General features: G+C 52.6%; 2 non-coding genes across 2 annotated transcripts; both read right to left on the reverse strand.

The window, feature by feature from the left end:
* Positions 1–7,668: 7,668 nt before the first annotated feature.
* On the reverse strand, positions 7,669–7,863 carry LOC142766323 (U2 spliceosomal RNA). Its single transcript, XR_012884495.1, has one exon. It is a non-coding gene; the product is annotated as a U2 spliceosomal RNA (small nuclear RNA).
* Positions 7,864–14,034: 6,171 nt separating this feature from the next.
* On the reverse strand, positions 14,035–14,229 carry LOC142766502 (U2 spliceosomal RNA). The gene has a single exon (XR_012884555.1). It is a non-coding gene; the product is annotated as a U2 spliceosomal RNA (small nuclear RNA).
* Positions 14,230–14,800: the final 571 nt, after the last annotated feature.

Raw genomic sequence — 14,800 nt, forward strand, 5'->3', positions numbered from 1 at the left:
CGACACCAACGCCGCAAGCCCTCACGGATGTTAAAGAAAAAAGCCGTCAACTTGGCAGTTGCGCCTGAATAAGGTAACATCAAGCGGGGAGCGGAAGTTGGTCTCCTGCAGAAAGAGGAGGTTGATGCCCTTAGTTCGGGCGAACGTCACTACAGCGGTCTGTTTATTTCTGTCGCGAAAGCCGCGAATGTTTAATGTGGCGAACCGCAGCGTGGCCTTGATCCGTCAGTTGGAGCGCCGTGTCTCGTTTGGGGGAGGAGGAAGGATGAAGGGCGAGATAACCAGGCGAGTTGGGCATCAGCGGAGCGCGGGCGAAGGGGAGCGAGGAGGATACTGCACTTGGGGGGGAGGGCCCAGCCAGGTGAGAGTGAGACAGCGGAGGGCGAAAGGAGTGGGCGAGTGCAGTGCGAGGCGAGGTGGGAGAGCGGAAGGCGGCGAAGCCGTCGGAGCAGGCGCGCCGCTTCGTTCTTCGAGTAGTCTTCTCAGGACTTGGGCGGTGGCTCCCGTTTGCCCCCTCCCGATTGCTCAAGCTTCTGGGACTTCGGGTGTGGTGGGACATCGCTGTCACTGCTTTGGCCAACCAGCTCTGATCTGCGCTGCCGGGCGTCCTTGCTAGCGGTCCTCTCGTCAGCCGCCCACCTGTCATCGCCAGGGCGTCTTCGTGAGCGCGAGCGCGAGCGTGACCGCTGCTCGAGGCCAGGGTGCGGCTGGCCCGCCTTTGCGTCGGATTTCCGGCTTAACCGTGTGGATTGAGCAGGGGAGGGACAAGTCGAGGCGGTGTTGTTGCGCTCGCCGTCCTCGGGCAGCACGTTGTACCCCTTGCCCGTTATGGGCAGTTCGTCCAGGGCAGAGTCATGGGTACGCGCCTCCAGGTCTTCCGAAGTCACCAGAGCGAGCGTGTTGGACGGCGTTAACGGCATGGAGGGGAGAGCGCTTTCCCGTTCGATGGCGTTAGCCGGCGCCCTCTGTGCTGATGGCAAAGATCCGCAGTCGTCCTGGTCCGATGGGAGTGCCCGCGGTGAAGGGGAGGAGGACTGCGCTGAAGCTGTATCGGAGGGTCTGGGCTCCGTTTCAGACGAGGCAGTGGTAACCTCCTCACTCGTCTCCCGCCCCTCTCTCTCGCTGGCGAGTGAATCGGCCTCGATGCTGCCTGCAGGTGGGTCGATGTTCGTGTGGTGGTCGCCTGCTTCTCTCACTGTCGTGCGGGGCGTGCTCTTGGGCGTAAGCACCTGGAGGCGTGAGGATGCCTTGTCTATCCGAGGCGATAAAGAGCCGCTAGGTTGGGCGGGGTTAGACGCGTGATCCGGAGCAGGGGGGAACCCGCGGGTGGCCGACGCGTATCATCGCCTTCGAAAACATTCCCTCGTCCCATGGTGACCCCCACAACGCTTACATTCGGTTGTGCATCCCTCGGTGTCATGCCCGAAAGTTCCACATCGTTTACAAAAGGGCGCGGAGCATGCCGTCGCCATGTGGCCCACTTCGCCGCAGCGTGCGCAAACTCGCCTCATACCGCGGTACTCGAACATTACGCGGTGCCCTGCGATAGTCGCGAAGTTCGGCACCGGTTTGCTCATCTCGATCTTAACGACCCTTACGCCGTTGAGCTTGTTTTGGCGTGTGGCCACAGTGGCGAACGATATGCCCCTCACTTTGCCGTACTGAGCTAGGGTGTTGCTAAGTACCTCGTCGGACAAGTAGGCGGGGTACCGGTAGGCATTTACGTACGTGACCGGCGGCCCTACGGCCTCAACCGGTACGTTTTCACCGTTAACCCGGAAACCTTCCGCCACCATTAACTATTATTATTAGATATAGATTAGGTATTAGATATACTTTTAGCAATGAACCTCGACCAAGTTGTACAGGAACCAACTCGAGAAAACGCAGTACTAGATCTTTTCTTTATTAGTCAAAAGTTTTCAAACGGAACACTTACCATAGAGCCCGGCATTTCAGACCATAGGTTACTGTTATTTTCCTGGAGTGCTCCACATGCTGCTAGTGCTAGAATTGCCTCATTAGCGTACATACGTGACTATGTACGTGCTGATGATGAAAGTATTATTGATTATATGGAAAGAAAATTAGTATACCATGACTGTGAAGATGTTCATTTTTTGTGGAAGAGGTTTAAGGAAGTTGTAAATCATTGTACGGAACACTTTGTACCCATGAAAAGAGTCAGAAAAGGGCGTCGCAACCCATGGATCAGCCGCGAGATCATTCAGATCAAACGAAAATTAAAAAGACTCTGTAAGCAGCATAAGACCGGAACACAAACATTTCGAGAGCTTAAACATTCCTTAACCGCTAAGATTGCTTTAGCAAAGGGAAAGTATTTCAAGACCACACTCCCAGAGTACATTAAGAACGATCCACAGAAGTTCTGGCGTTTTCTTTCCAACCGTAAAGATTGCATAAAAGAAGTTAAACTTGATGGAGAACTAGTGACGGATGAGGCGGTAATAGCCAAGTGCTTTAACGAATATTTTCAGAGCGTATTTATTAACGATAGCGACACTACAGCGACATCTGTGTCCAATTCTTCTATCGGAGATGTTCCCGTGGTGTCGGTGGAGGGTGTTCTGAAAATGCTACGTAATCTAAAAATTAGAAAAAGTGCTGGACCAGATGGTCTTTCTAATGTATTTCTAAACCGTTATGCTGATCAAATAGCAGAATACATGACGAGAATATTCCAAGTGTCATTACAGTCTGGGGATGTACCAGAAGATTGGCACAATGCCAGAGTAGTGCCTATCCACAAAAAAGGTGACAAATGCATTGTAGGAAACTATCGACCAGTGTCTGTCACATGTACATCATGCAAGTTTCTTGAGCACATTGTAGCCGGTGAAATTCTTGATTTTTTAACAATGAATAACATTCTGTCTCAGCATCAGCACGGTTTTAGGCGAGGAATGTCGACTGTTACTCAGCTCGTAACTACAGTCCACGAATTCGCAGCAATACTAGACAGATCTGGACAGGTAGATGTGCTCCTACTGGATTTCTGTAAGGCGTTCGATAAAGTTTCACATGCGAAGTTGCTTCACAAACTAAGTGTTCTTGGGCTTCCTCAATACCTTGTTAATTGGATTACTGCATATCTGCGAAAAAGATCACAATTTGTAGACATAAATGGCTGTTTATCACCTACTTTGGCAGTTCTGTCTGGAGTACCACAGGGCAGTGTGCTCGGTCCGTTGCTATTTATTATTTTCATAAACGATATAACAGAAATATTACCGGAATCAGTTAGCATAAGGTTATTTGCAGATGACTGCATTATATTCAAAGAAATAAATTCAATTAACGATCACGAAGTACTCCAGGAATCACTGTTGAAAATAGATCAGTGGTGTGGGGACTCTAAAATGCAATTAAATGCTTCAAAGTCAGTGCTACTCCGCATCTCAAGAAAACAGCAACCAAGCGTATTCGAATACCGCCTAAATCAGTCAGTGATTCCGCAGGTTACGCAATACCGGTATTTAGGCGTCACACTGACCAACGATTTAATGTGGACGGCTCATATAACAGATATTAGCTCCTCGGCGTTTCGTAAACTATGCGTTCTTAGACGCAAAATTAAGGACACGCCTTCTAATATCAAGCTTTTGGCGTATTTAGCGTTAGTAAGGCCAAAACTGGAATACGCATGTGCGCTTTGGGACCCATATACAAAAAAAGACATTCACCAGCTCGAGAGAATTCAAAGGAAAGCAGTTCGCTTTATTTTTGGAAAGTATAGGAGACACGAGGCTATCTCAGAGCTAATGCAGAATAATCAGATTCCGCCCCTGGAAACACGTAGGAAGATAGCCCGTTTATTTTTCCTGCAGAGCATTCTGTGCAAAAGGATGAATATAACGCCACCGTCATTTCTAGGGCAGTTGACATCAAGAAGAACGCGTCACACGTCGACCCATGCATTGAAGCCTATATTTGCTCGTACTGTTGCTTTTTATAATAGTTTTTTTCCGAGAACTATATCGGAATGGAATAGTCTACCAGAGTTCGTCGTTCAAGCACACGATTTTCATCACTGTCTAGAGGAATATTTGTTAGTGAATATATGATTCCAGTTTTTTTTTTTGATGTGTTGGTTGTTTTATGCGCCTTTTCATTTGCGTCCACTTTGTAACCTTACCTATGAACGCGTTATTGTAGTGCCGCTTGCACATGAAATTGTTCGTCTGTCTATTCAACCTTTTTTTGAGTGTGTAAATTCTGGATATGCTTGTTCACGTTGATGTCGGTGATATGTATGCCCCTCCTGCTTTGGGCCGGCACTCGGCCCGCAGTATGATGAAATAAAATAAATAAAAAAATTAACCTTGTCGCCTGACTGGTGTTACGCGTACAGACGAGGAACCTAGCCCTGCCAATGTGCTGAAGGACAAGTACACTATCATCCCCAGATACCAGTTCTATCGCGTCGATAAGGTCATCGATCGATACGTCGCCTTCGGGCGCTGTAAACATAAAACAATTCTCCCTCACCGGGAGGTCAGACGTCGACGCCATTCTGGTGCGCGTTGCCGCTGGCTGCCAGGAAGGCGTGGCTGGTATAAACTGGTCTCGTGCAGGCTAGCTGCACACTGGTAGGACTGCGGCTTAGCCGAGGCGGGGGCCGCACGGGTACAGGAGACGCCGGGTGGGTTGCAGGAGGACTCCGGGATGGCAGGCGTAGACCGGGGGCCTTGCTTCACCGGGCATAGGACGGGTGGGCGCCGGACAGGGAGGTCTGAAGCCCAGGGCGGCAGTCGCACGTGCGGGACAGCGATGCCGCGTAGACTGTCTTTGAAGACTTCAACCCCGGGGTCGACGTCGGCGTTACGTGACGTGACCCTGGGTCTCGCGCGATGACGGAAAGAGACGGCTAGCTCGACAATTCGTCTAGCCAAAAGGCCGAGAAGCGATGCAGTTCATTAGCACTTAATTAATTTCCATTCTTTCACACCTCGTACTTAGTTCTGGCCAAAAGCCAGGCAAACAGTAGCAAAGCAATTGCGACGTCCACCCATGCACAACCAGCATTGTGCACCGACAGTGCCAGCGCTGGCTTCACGGCATTGCTTTTATCCCTAGTCCGCTTGAAGTTTCTTTTTTCGCTTACAAACATGTTAAAACTGAAACCTTCTGTTTCCCAGAGGTCGAAGCCACGCGTGCTTGCTTGCACGCGTACTCTCGAATGTGCCCATGACGTCACACCAAATGCTTGCCGGCGAACATTATCAGGCATGTCGCGAGTGATGCTACAGCACTTGTTTTAAAAACTGATGCACAGTGCAGATGCCCAACTCGAGCACCAAAGCCTGGAAGGAAAAAAGAAAAAAAATGACTGTGCAAAATGTGACTACGTCACCCATCCAACATGGATTTTGCGCTGGCTGCCCAAGCAACGCCTCTGCAACGACGCTCACAATCATCGGCAAAAAGGTGGTGCCTTTGGCTGCTTCAGTGCGCTCAACGTATGCCTTGCAAGTTCCGACGTCGCGGAACACCGCACCGAAGCCGACGAAGGTCCTTCCGTGAAAGGCAGACCCGGGAATGCGTGCGAAACGTCTACCGCGTGCGTTGTGAAGCCGGAGAATGAAGGGTGATGTGGCAGAGGGTGACGGAATGTGAGTGTGCGACATGCCGCTGCGATGTTGTTCAAGCGTTCAACGGGCCGGCAGGCTCTGCCTGTCGTGGTCAAAACGCTTGTCCAAGTTTTGCTGATTCCGAGGGGTAGGAGTGCTATGGTGGCGTGTACGAGGCGCTAGCGCGTCGCGCCGTCGATCGTGCCGGATGACGGACATGAGGCGGCAGAAAGTGGTCGTCGAGTGGTTGCGGAAATTAGTGGAGAAGTACTCGCCTGCGCTTTTCGTCGAATTCCGCTGAGTAAGGTGCGAGAAGACTCGTGACAGACGGTCTTCGTGTCTTCGGTAGACGGGTGGTTGCACAAATGCGACCGTGCGTCAACGTGCAGCCATATTCGTGGATTAGTTCGCCCCATTAGCCCCACCGTGGTGGTCTAGTGGCTAAGGTACTCGGCTGCTGACCCGCAGGTCGCGGGTTCAAATCCCGGCTGCGGCGGCGGCATTTCCGATGGAGGCGGAAATGTTGTAGGCCCGTGTGCTCAGATTTGGGTGCACGTTAAAGAACCCCAGGTGGTCAAAATTTCCGGAGCCCTCCACTACGGCGTCTCTCATAATCATATGGTGGTTTTGGGACGTTAAACCCCACATATCAATCAATTTCGCCCCATCACGATAGCTTCGTCACTGCGCTCGCTGGTGTTGCTTGTTTTTGTTGACCTTCAATTGTGGCTCACACCCACTGTGGGTGATTGGCCAGTTTGTTGTTGTTCTGCTTCTTCGACTTCTACATATTCGGCTTAGTGAAGCTGTGAGGAGTGATGAGTGGGCACAGAGGCAAAGCACAGCAAAGAGCGCCCGGGGCGTCATCTCACGCGTCCTGGGTTCCACGGCGCTTCAGGTACGTGCGTGGTCTCTTAGACGTGGTACGCCTGCAGCGCACTAGACGTGGTACGTCTAGTGCGCAATTTTCTTGGAACTTCCAGCAACTGGCGATTCCATTCAGGTGAGCGTGCGAGGATGTCTGTTGTAATTAACGAGAGCCAACGATGGATGAGCTGGCATGAGATGGTGTTCATAAATGTAGTGTGTGATCAACAAGGCGATGGCCGCCGTGGTGGTCTCGTGGCTGTAAGGTACTCGGCTGCTGACCCGCAGGTGGTGGGATCGAATCCCGGCTGCATTTCCCTGTGCTCAGATTAGGGTGCACGTTAAAGAACCCCAGGTGGTCGAAATTTCCGGAGTCTTTTATTACGGCGTCTCACGTAATCATATGGTGGTTTTGGGACGTCTAACCCCACATATCATCATATCGTCATCAAGGTGATGGCTGAGGGCGCCAGTGACGTAGCTGACCGCGTGGCAACGAATTACAGCTACCGGTGGCAGAAGCTGGGACCCAGATCAGTGGACATAGGAAAAGCACATCGGGGCTTTGCCGCTCCACCGTACAGCAGGTGTGTGCGGGGTGGGTCCTGTGGCGTACTTTGCGATTTTAATTTGTGATGGGCAATAGTGTAGATGCGTAGACGTGGCGAGAGCACGCGTCTTCAGGTTAAGACGTCGCGTGAAGATGTGAAATAAAAATGCCTTCGCTTGTCACTGCAACTGTAAACAGAAACACCAACACTCGTTTTCTAGAGGCCGTTTTATTTTTCGTTCCGAAATGGGTGAATTTGAAAAGCGGAAATAGCTTAGCACATACATACACACTTCTAGCTTTCCTCTGAAACAGTAATAATAAATTACTCAACAGTTTTATTATTGTGAGTAGGGATGTTTAAAAAAAACTGAATATGTACGTGTGAACATAACCAAAAAAAAACAAGAAGAAGGGGCCCTCCAATTATGACATTTCCACACAAACATTTATTTTCCCAGAGAAATCGTAAGTGAATGAACGCAGCTAGCGCACTCCCCGCACGAGAATACCGAGCCGGCGCGAATACCGCGTCAGCCGGGGCGGCGTGACGTCAACGTTTTGGACACTCGCCTAACCCACGCCGTTTACCCCGATATCCTTGGTAAATTCGAACACTCTTTCTGTCATTGAATTTATTGTCGAACTCACCCCCGCAGGAGTGAGCGGGCCGATCCCGGAGGTAGTGCAATACCGGGCCAACCCGTGGCGGAGGTGAAGCAAGCTTCAAGCACTCCGCCGCATTGCAAAAATAAGTTTAATATCTTGGATCCAAATAGGATCCGTATCAGATATTAAGCTGATAAGAACAGATGTATTTTTATTCATATTTCATGGGGCCATAGGTGAATGAGTCCGACTTTCAGACATGACTTGCGCCAAAGAGTTCTCGCGACGAGGTTAACGACGTTGACGTGGCACAACGCGGGCGAAAAAGGCGCGCGTCGCGTAACAATGGAAAACATCGCGTGGCAAGACAGGAATTGCTTAGGGGCAAACACGCACACCCATGTTAGCTTTGCATGCACAGTCACATGTGCACGCGAGGCAGTTAGTGGCTTTCACGTAAGTGTTCTTGGTAAACTTTGCGATCAGCCGCCACGCAGGCCAGCACCTATCCTGATTGGGGAGGTTGTGCAGGGCCTGGTCCCGTTCGGTGGCCAGCACCTCTCGTAGTGTGCGCATTACGCGGCACCGGTGCTGTGGGGTAATCGTAGCGGCGCCGCAGGTGAGCCGGACGCCGCCAGGATCCAGGGTCCAGGCGACGTTGTAGCGGCGTGACGCTTTTTGGGCATTGGTCCAGACGGATCGCAGCTGGGTGGCCGGGACGCGGAACCCGTCTCCAAGCGACCCCCCGAAGTAGGAGTCCAGCTCAAAGCGGGTGACCTCCCAGCCGAGGCGGGCAGTAGCGGTTGCGTAGGCGTCGTCCAAGGCCATCTGCCGCAGCTCGGTGTCGGGGGACGCCAGAAGCTTGAAGGCGGAGTCGATGCGGCAGAGGTCACTAAGCTCCGCCGCAACGGGGATCCCGACGGTACCACCGGAGGCGGATCCGTAGAGGTAGTTTGTCGCCGCGTAGAGGTAGTTGGTCGCCGACATTCAGCAGCAGTCCGCGGCAAAGTCAACATCCCGTAAACGCCTCTTCTTGTATCTGCAGGGTGTAGCATTGACGATCACCGTATCAGTTTCCACGTGGACAGAAGGACGTTCGAATCGACTGACAAGCCTCTGTTGGCGGCACGCTGGACCTGCGCAGTAAGCTAGCCGCTCCACAAGGGCTATAAAAGACTCTGCGAACAGCGTCGTCGCCACATTCAGCAGCAGGCCGCGGCAAAGTCAACATCCCGTAAACGCCTCTTCTTGTATCTGCAGGGTGTAGCATTGACGATCACCGTATCAGTTTCCACGTGGACAGAAGGACGTTCGAATTGACTGACAAGCCTCTGTTGGCGGCACTCTGGACCTGCGCAGTAAGCTAGCCGCTCCACAAGGGCTATAAAAGACTCTGCGAACAGCGTCGTCGCCACATTCAGCAGCAGTCCGCGGCAAAGTCAACATCCCGTAAACGCCTCTTCTTGTATCTGCAGGTTGGTCGCGCTCCATTTTAAGGTATTTTCTGTAAAATAGCTTCACCGCGGCTGCTGCTGAGCCATTGTGCATTTTGGTTTGCTGTCTTGTCGTAAACTAGAATGCCATCAAATGTGGAACTCGCGAAAAGGCTCGAATCGCTCGAGACAAAGTTTGAAAACAAGTTGGAGGACCTCGTGAATGACCTAACAGGAAGGCTACTAGAAAAAATCAAGAACCGTTCTATCGACGAACATAGTTCGCTTTGCGATACAGTGGAATTTCTAAGTAAGGAATATGATGCAATACGTGCAAGACAGGACGAGCTTATTGCTGCAAACAAAGCCCTTGCTAATGAAAATGAAGCCCTCAGAAAAAAACTGGCAGACCTTGATCAGTATTCCAGAATGAACAATGTTGAAATAAAGGGCGTCCCAAGTACTCAAGGAGAAGAATGCGCAGCCATTTTTGAGCAGGTTGGGCAAGCAATAGGCTGTCCTGTCTCGACTGATGACATTGATTGTGTTCACCGTGTTGCTGCAAAATCTGGCGAAAAAAATATCATTGCACGTTTTGTCCGGTCGCCGGCCCCTGTGGGGCACAACCTGCTCGGGGGTAGGGTCTCACGACGCGTGGTCGGCGACTTCAGGCAGGGCGTATTGCCCGTGGCTCACGATGGGCCTGTCATCCGGGGCCGGGGCTTGCGGAAGCCCTCCCAAATCTTGTGCCGTGACAGGGGCCAGCACGTTGGCTGGCGCGTTGGAGACGGGGTGGTTTGTCTCCTCTTGTTCAGGAGGCGCCGGGGACGCGTCTTCTAAGGTAGCCAAAGGCGGCCAGTCCTCGGCGCCCGATAGGCTTGCGGTTGTCGAAAGGGACGCCGATCGCGTCGGGCCCGTCTCGGTATCAGTTGTGTCTGCGCCAGAGGACGCCGACGCCGAAGCGACGGAGGCAGACGCTCCGCGCGTCTCTTCCTTGACACATAAGACTCCGCGCTGCTGCCTGAGCTCGAGTCCGATTCCCCGTCGCGACGCCAAGAGAGGGGCCTCTTTGCGGTCGTGCGGGGCGCGGTCTTAGGTGTAAGGACCTGAAGATGCGACGAGGTATCAACCGACCTCGGTGAAGGCGTGCCGAATGGCAGGCTAGGTGCTGCGTTGGTGACTGGCAGCACTGATGAACCGCGGGCAGTGGCCGCGTAGGAACGCCTGTGGAAACACTCGCGCGTCCCGTGACGGCCCCCGCAACGCGTGCACTCGGCTGTGCAGCTCTCCGTGGCGTGGCCGAAGACGCCACAACGCTTGCAAAACGCGGCCGTGCACGCGGTCGCCATGTGCCCGACCTCGCCGCAGCGCGCGCATACCCGACGCATGCCTCTATATTCGCACATTACTTTGTGCCACGCAATCGTTATGAAGTTGGGGACAGGGCGACGCATCTCAATTTTCACGAGACGCACCCCGTTCAACTTGGTCTGGCGAGTGGCTAAGGTGGCGAACGAAATGCCCTTCACCTTACCAAACTGGGCTAAGGCATTACTGAGGGTCTCATCCGACAGAAAACCGGGGAAGCGGTAGACGTTCACATACGTAACCGGCGGCCCGACTGCCTCTACCGGCACGTTCACTCCGTTAACCTTAAAGCCTTCTGCAACCAATAGCTTCGTCGCCTGACCAGCGTTGCGGGTGCGCACAAGAAATTTCGCTCCTCCCATGTGTTGTAACATCAAAACACTATCATCTCCGGCTGTTTCTTCTATAGCGTCTATTAAATCGTCCGCAGAAACGTCGCCTTCGGGCGCTGAAAACATGAAACAATTCTCCCTCACCGGGAGTTCAACTGGCGTGGCCATACTGGTAGGTAGACTCCGCAAGCCACCGGGTCTGGCGAGGCTTGAGGGCGACTCGTTACGTGCAGGCGAACTGCACACTGGTAGAACGCGGCTCAGCCGAGGCGGGGGCCGCGCAGTACTAGGTAGAGACTGGTGGACCGCAGGAGGGCTCCGGGACGGTAGGCGTGGACCGGGGACCTTGCACCACCAGGCATGGGGCGAGCGGGCACCAGGCAACACGAGACGGCAGGCGCGCGCGCGGGGCGACGCTGCCACAGGAACGACCGCTGACTCGAACTTCACAGGAACCGGGGGCCGACGCCAACGTGACGTGACCCCAGGTCTCGCAGGAAGGCTTGAAACGACAGCCACTCGAACTCCTTGATCCTAGCCAAAAGGCCGAGAAGCGATGCAATTCATCAGCACTTAATTAAAATCCATTCTTTCACACCTCGTACTTAGTTCTGGCCAAAAGCCAGGCAAACAGTAGAAAAGCAATTCCGACGTCCACCCATGCACAACCTGCATTGTGCACCGACAGTGGCAGCACTGGCTTCACGGCATTGCTTTTGTCCCTAGTCCGCTGGAAATTTCTTCTTTCGCTTACAAACATGTTAAAACTGAAACCTTCTTTTTCCCAGAGGTTGAAGCCACGCGTGATTGCTTGCACGCGTACTCTCGAATGCGCCCATGACGTCACACCAAATGCTTGCCGGCGAACATTATCAGGCATGTCGCGAGTGATGCTACAGCACTTGTTTTAAAAACTGATGCAAAGTGCACATGTCCAACTCGAGCACCAAAGCCTGGAAGGAAAAAAAGAAAAAAATGACTGTGCAAAATGTGACTACGTCACCCATCCAACATGGCTTCTGCGCTGGCTGCCCAAGCAACGCCTCTGCAACGACGCCCACAATCATCGGCAAAAACGTGGTGCCTTTGGCTGCTTCAGTGCGCTCAACGTATGCCTTGCAAGTTCCGACGTGGCGGAACACCGCACCGAAGCCGACGAAGGTCCTTCCGTGAAAGGCAGACCCGGGAATGCGTGCGAAACGTCTACCGCGTGCGTTGTGAAGCCGCAGAATGAAGGGTCATGTGGCAGAGGGTGACGGAACGTGAGTGTGCGACATGCTGCTGCGATGTCGTTCAAGCGTTCAACGGGCCGGCAGGCTCTGCCTGTCGTGGTCGAAAACGCTAGTCCAAGTTTTGCTGATTCCGAGGGGTAGGAGTGCTATGGTGGCGTGTATGAGGCGCTGGCGCGGTGCTCCGTCGATCGTGCCGGACGACGGACATGAGGCGGCAGAAGGCGGTCGTCAAGTGGTCGCGGAAATCAGTGGAGAAGTACTCGCCTGCGCTTTTCGTCGAATTCCGCTGAGTAAGGTGCGAGAAGACTCGCGACAGACGGTTTTCGGGTCTTCGGTAGACGGGTGGTTGCACAAATGCGACCGTGCGTCAACGTGCAGCCATATTCGTGGATTATTTCGCCCCATTACGATAGCTTCGTGACTGCGCTCGCTGGTATTCCTTGTTTTTGTTGACCTTCACTTGTGGCTCACACCCACTGTGGGTGATTGGCCGGTTGGTTGTTGTTCTGCTTCTTCGACTTCTACATATTCGGCTTAGTAAAGCTGTGACGAGTGATGTGTGGGTACAGAGGCAAAGCACAGCAAAGAGCGCCCGGGGCGTGATCTCACGCGTCCTGGGTTCCACGGCGCTTCAGGTACGTGCATGGTCTCTTAGACGTGGTACGCCTGAAGTGCACTAGCCCCGCCGCGGTGGTCTAGTGGCTAAGGTACTCGGCTGCTGACCCGCAGGACGCGGGTTCGAATCCCGGCTGCATTTCCGATGGAGGCGGAAATGAAGGAGGCCCGTGTGCTCAGATTTGGGTGCACGTTAAAGAACCCCAGGTGGTCTAAATTTCCGGAGCCCTCCACTACGGCGTCTCTCATAATCATATCGTGGTTTTGGGACGTTAAACCCCACATATCAATCAATCTGAAGCGCACTAGACGTGGTACGTCTAGTGAGCAATTTTCTTGGAACTTCCAGCAACTGGCGATTCCATTCATGTAGCGTGCGAGGATGTTTGTTGTAATTAACGAGAGCCAACGATGGATGAGCTGGTATGAGATGGTGTTCGTAAATGTAGTGTGTGATCAACAAGGCGATGGCCGCCGTGGTGGTCTAGTGGCTGAAAGGTACTCGGCTGCTGACCCGCAGGTGGTGGGATCGAATCCCGGCTGCATTTCCCTGTGCTCAGATTAGGGTGCACGTTAAAGAACCCCAGGTGGTCGAAATTTCCGGAGTCTTTTATTACGGCGTCTCACGTAATCATATGGTGGTTTTGGGACGTCTAACCCCACATATCATCATATCGTCATCAAGGTGATGGCTGAGGGCGCCAGCGACGTAGCTGACCGCGTGGCATCGAATAACAGCCACCGGGGGCAGAAGCTGGGACCCAGGTCAGTGGACATAGGAAAAGCACATAGGGGCTTTGCCACTCCACCGTACAGCAGGTGTGTGCGGGGTGGGTCCTGTGGCGTACTTTGCGATTTTAATTTGTGATGGGGAATAGTGTAGATGCGTAGACGTGGCGAGAGCACGCGTCTTCAGGTTAAGACGTCGCGTGAAGATATGAAATAAAAATGCCTTTGGTTGTCACTGCAACTGTAAACAGAAACACCAACACCCATTTTCTAGAGGCTGTTTTATTTTTCGTTCCAAAATGGGTGAATTTGAAAAGCGGAAATATCTTAGCACCTACATACACACTTCTAGCTTTCTCTGAAACAGTAATAATAAATTACTCAACAGTTTTAATAATGTGAGTAGGCATGTTTAAAAAAAACTGAGTATGTACGTGTGAACCTAACCAAAAAAAACAAGAAGGGGCCCTCCAATTATGACAATTCCACACAAACATTTACTTTCTCAGAGAAATTGTAAATGAATGAACGCAGCTAGCGCACTCCCCGCACGGGGATACCGAGCCGGCGCGAATACCGCGTCAGCCGGGGCGGCGTGACGTCAACGTTTCGGACACTCGCCGCACCCACGCCGTTTACCCCGATATCCTTGGTAAATTCGAACACTCTTTCTGTCATTGAATTTGTTGTCGAACTCGCCCCCGCAGGGGTGAGTGGGCCAATCCCGGAGGTAGTGCAATACCAGGCCAACCCGTGGCGGAGGTGAAGCAAGCTTCAAGCACTCCGCCGCATTGCAAAAAATAAGTTTAATATCTTGGATCTAAATAGGATCCGTATCAGATATTAAGCTGATAAGAACAGAATTTTTTTATTATACTTATTACACAAACAACACAAATGGTTATTGAACATAACAAGAAACGGCACTAAAAGGTGTATATAATAAAATCAGGTAACAAAAAGGCTAAAAAGTGTTAGTGGTGTTAGTATGGATAAAAGTGTATAACAATAAAAAACGCGGTATCGCTTCTCGAAAAAAACACAACTATTTACAAAACGCCTATATGGCCACGGTAAATGTTCGTAGAGGTGGCGATCGTGTCTGACATGCAAAGTCTCTTCATGGTCCGCAGGTAGCTCTTGGAGCAGAACCTGTGGCAGACGCGATCGTTGGCCGGATCGCACGAGCCGAGGCAGCCTACGACGATGGCGTCGACGGAGACGCGCTTGAACCGCTGGAGGAGATGACGCTGTAGAGGGGCGTACTTCTCTTCCTTGACCCTCCGAGCCTCCTGGAACACCTGCATGCGGTTGTCGAAGGGACAGCAGACGTCCAGGATCAGGGCTTCCTCACCACGGGCCAGGACGAGGTCGGGTCGCAAGCCGGGGACGCCGACCTGCTGGTTCTCCCCGATGACGGTAAACCGCTCCAGGGCCGCCTTCTTGATGCGCGCAACGATGGCGTTGTGGCGCT

This window comes from Rhipicephalus microplus, chromosome 6, assembly GCF_043290135.1.
Source record: "Rhipicephalus microplus isolate Deutch F79 chromosome 6, USDA_Rmic, whole genome shotgun sequence".
In the NCBI taxonomy this organism is placed as follows: Eukaryota; Metazoa; Arthropoda; class Arachnida; order Ixodida; family Ixodidae; genus Rhipicephalus; species Rhipicephalus microplus.